This window comes from Lactuca saligna, chromosome 3, assembly GCF_052625555.1.
Source record: "Lactuca saligna cultivar CGN05327 chromosome 3, ASM5262555v1, whole genome shotgun sequence".
Taxonomy (NCBI): Eukaryota; Viridiplantae; Streptophyta; class Magnoliopsida; order Asterales; family Asteraceae; genus Lactuca; species Lactuca saligna.
In genome coordinates this window covers 102329689-102334474 of record NC_136419.1, presented here as the reverse complement: position 1 = coordinate 102334474, position 4786 = coordinate 102329689, and positions in this window count along the sequence as shown.

Below are 4786 nucleotides of genomic sequence, written 5' to 3'. Positions count from 1 at the left end.
AAAATATACAAAATAGTAATGAGTAAAATGTACATTACAAAATCAAAATTAAACATAGTAAGAGTTATAAATATTGCGTATTGACATACACATCAAACCTCTTTGTGATTCAATAAACTATCCAAATGAAACCTCCATATCTAGAGGGTGTTCGAGAAGCGTCAGAGAGAAATTGATGAGACAAACTATGGAATTCAAGAACGAAGCATCCACTTGACAGTCATATATAAGCTGACTTATTCAAATTACTTCTAAACCTACTAAAAAAATCTAATCAAATTAGAAATTTATACTAGTAGATCAAAATTAAATTAAACACAGGAAATTAAGTGAAAGAAAGGATTCAAAGCAAAAGATCGAGGGTCTAAAAGGGATTTGATGTCATAAGTTCTTCATATTGCTTAAGACCTACAACAAGAAATCAAATCAAATTAGCAAGAACAGGAATAAAAGATGAAGGAAAATAAAAACATGAATAGGAGGTGGAGGCCTTAATCCTCCTTGAAAAAAAACTAGACACAATTAATAGTATGAGAGTAAGAACTTGAGGTATGAGTTACACTTATGAGAGGTTAAAGGAGATGTGAAGTTGGAGGTTGTGGAATTGTCCATTAAAGAATGAATGTGTGGAAGGAGTTGAACTACGGATACGAAAGATACTCAAATTCTCTCAAGTACTGCTAATATGGATCTATTTCATTTTGCACCGATTTTATGCATAAAATGCTTGTATAATATGTTGAGGAGTGATCGTATGCTTATATATAGATGATATGTTGATATTTGTTGATGATCAAATGCAAGTTGACATGACCAAATAATTTTTATCATCTCAGTTCTCCTTGAAGGATATAAAGGAGGAAGAAGTGATTATTTGAATAAGAATTAACTGTGAACATCAAGGAATCTCATTTTCACATTCTCATTACACTAAGAAAGTATTTAAGAAGTTCAACTATTCAGATTGTTCTCCTGTGAGTACTCATTTTGATCCAAGTTTGAAACTTATGCCAAATACTGATGAAGTAGTTTCACAAGTTGAGTATTCAAAGGTCATATGTCATTACCACATCGTAAATGGTATGCCTACAATTGAATTGGTAACAGGTATACCAAACTCCACAGCAATGTTGAAAAAAATATACAAAACAGTAATGAGTAAAATGTACATCACAAAAACAAAATTACACACAGTAACAATTTTAAATACCAGTTATCGACATACACATCTAACCTCTGTGTGATTTGGTAAAATATCCCATTAAAACCTCCATATCTAAAGGGGGTTCGGGAAGCGTGAGTGAGAGAAATTGATAAGACGAACTGTGGAATTGAAGCATTAAGCATGTAACGTCTGTAGATCCGGGCTAGTCAATTTAGAGATAATAGGGGTCGAAAAAGAATTTTTGACAAAAGATTATTTAGAATAAATAATCTTAACCAAATTGTAAAATACGTCTTAAGGGTTCCGTACATATAAAGAACCCCAAAATCCGAGTTATAATGAAGAAGTTATGGTCCTTCGAAGTTTTACGGCAAAACCGGCATGACACCGGGAGACGTAAATAGTGAATTTAGGATTGAGGACTTTTTAGCCTTATAAATCTAAAAAAAAAAAAAAAAGTTTTAGTATATGTTAAACCGAGAACATACAAAAAAAGAATGCCCAAATCTGACTTCGTATGAAGAAGTTATGAATTTTCTAAGATTTTGCTTAGCAGTGCACACCCTGAAACTCGAATTTTAGATCGAGCGGCTTTTGGTCTATGCAAACTAAATGAGAATTGAAGATACCATTAATAGTAACTAAATGGTAAAAAGATAGACGAAAACAGAGTTCGTATGTAGAAGTCATGAATTTTACGCGGACATTTAACAACATAATCTCCTCGTACTTTTAAATTTAAGATCAGTCGAGAATTAGCCAACGGAGTCAAAATGAAAGTTGTAGATCTTATTTTCACGTACATGTGGATATAAAGAACGTAAAAAATGGAGCTCGTATGTGAATGTTACGGATTTTAGAAGTCAGAAGTGTGATGTGCGAAAATGGGTGACGTGGCATAATCTTGGCCATTGCTTTCTCCCCAAGTCTTGCCAGCATATGGTGACACGTGGCACCAATTTCAGCCATATTTCACCCTATAAATAGAATCTCTCTCACCTTCATTTTCTTCACACCTTTCCCATTCTTTCTTCTCTTTACTCTCTCTCTAGAACCTCTCTTTAGCCCCGAAACCCCCCGTAAAGCCTAGGGAACCTCCCTAGCACGAGGCAGAAGCTCCGAAGTGCTTAACGGCTCCGAGAAAAAGAGTTTTTCGGTTCGGGAATGCTGCTCTAAACAAAGCCTAGCTTTCTATAAAACCTGTTATAAGTGAGCTATGCCTATGCTATTTTTAATATAGATTTTATTTAATTATAGTAACGTAATAAGGAACTTATAATAAGTACTTGGGCTATTATTATGGGTTATATAAGTATTGTTTAATGCTTATATAATAGTAATAATAGCTATACTATTAATTAGTCTCATCGAATAATAGACTAAACTCTAGTGATAATACTACTAGGTTTCGTTGAGGGAAATCATTTTTAAGAAACGAAGCGCTGAGTTCGGAATCACCACATTTTCAAGTGAGTGCATAGTTACTTTAATCTTACACATAGATATGAAGTATGTAATATAAATTATGTGTTGTGAGTGCATAGTTACTTTCATCTTACACATAGATATGAAGTATTTAATATAAATTATGTGTTCTAAGTGCATAGTTATTTTCATCTTACACATTTAATATGAAGTATTTTATATAAATTACGTCTTCGTTTTAGCACCACTTTCCACCCCTAGACGGACGGGCAGAGCGAGAGGATGATTCGGACTCTCGAGGACATGCTCTTGGCATGCGTTCTAGACTTCAGTAGTAGTTGGGATACATATCTTCCCCTAGCGAAATTTCCGTATAACAACAGTTCTGACGCTAGCATGGACCGTCCTCCTTTCGAGATGCTCTATGGAAGGAAGTGCAGGACCCCGATTTGTTGAGGTGAGATCGGTTAGTGAGTCATCGGGAGCACCGAGGTGGTGCTCAAGACCACAGAGTTGATCCAGCAGGTTCGTAGCAGACTGCAAACTGCACAGAGTAGGCAGAAGAGTTACGCCGACAGGAAACGTTTGGACTTGGAGTTTCAGGTGGGCGATATGGTCCTCCTGAAGGTATCACCCTGGAAGGGTGTTATCAGTTTTCAAAAGAGGGGAAATCTGGGCTCCAAATTCATTGGTCCTTTTAGGGTTTTGCTCGGGTGGGTCGAGTTGCTTATCGGTTGGATCTTCCGACGGATCTTAGCCAGATCCACAACACTTTCCATGTTTCTCTATTGATAAAGTGTTTGGTGGACGAGTAAGTAGTTGTACCCTAGGAGGATATTCAAGTTGATAGCAGCCTGAATTATATCGAGAGACCAGTGGCGATCTTAGATCGAAAGACGAAGACCTTGAGGAACAAGGTGGTTCAGTTAGTGAAGGTGCATTGGCAGCACCGAAAGGGTTCATAATGGACGTGGGAGTCCGAGGGGGAGATGAGGAAGCATTATCCAGAATTATTTTCCGTTGCAGCCGTAGCAGCAAACTTCGAGGAAAAAGTCTAAGATAAGTGGGGGAGAGTTATAATGCCTCATTTCTGGTATGTGATTTAAATAAAGTATTTTCATTTCTTAAGCGGTACTTGACGAGTTTGTAGCTCGACTCGTCGAGTAGAGACGGGATGATCACGCAAATTGAGTTGGCTACTCGACGAGTCCATACGCTAGGACTCGGTGAGTCCGCCTATCTGGATGAAGCCCTAATTTTAAAGAGTTTCACCCTATTTAAACGCATTAATGCACCCCAACCTCACCTCCATCACCCTCAGAGCATCCTTTACAGAACCCTAGCCCCCTTAAAGAGTGTGTGAGTGATTTTTACTTTGTGAAGGAACTTTTGGAGCAAGAAGAAGAAGGAGAAGGTTGAAGAGTTCAAGGAAGAGGAAGTAGATCCATAACACACTCATTTGTGGTCATCTTTTCTGGTAATAAAGTCTCCATCTTGCTTATTGATCTAGTAGATCTTGTTTGTCCCCAAATTGTTGCTTTTAAGCCCAAAAACCCCAAATCCTTTGTGATAAAGCGTTATGATCGGGTTATACTTCAAATCTGGACCGCCATTGCATTTTAGAAGTGTAAAGTTTCAGTTGTGGTTGTGATTGAGGTCCCTCTTGAGCTTGGAACCCCATTAAGAGCCTAGATTTGGCATTTAAAGCCTTTAAAGTCATGCATGCACGTAATGTTTGCAACTTTACGTGATAAGCATGCCCTAGAAGCTTGGATCTGTGATTTGCAGGCGCTGCATAGCTCAAATCAAGTCTGTATGGAAAAAGGACTAAATGGACTCGGCGAGTCGTAAGGTTGACTCGGCGAGTAGTATGAAGATAGCTGTGGACTCGACGGGTTGGATGAGCAACTTGGCAAGTCCGATGAAGATTGCCTTAGACTCGACGAGTTGTTCATACAACTCGGCGCGTCGGATGAGTTTTCCCAATTAAAGTAGATTTTGAGTGAAATAGCTTCATTCCTTCTGAGTTACATGTAAAGTTACATTTTCAGATGGTCCCAGGAGCTTAGATCTACGAGTTAGATGCTCTGGAATGGATTAGAATCGATTGTATGAAATTTGCACGTTAGGACTCGTCGAGTTGTTCTTCGGACTCGATGAGTCGAGTCGCGAGTCCCTTGTCTTTCTTCGATTTGT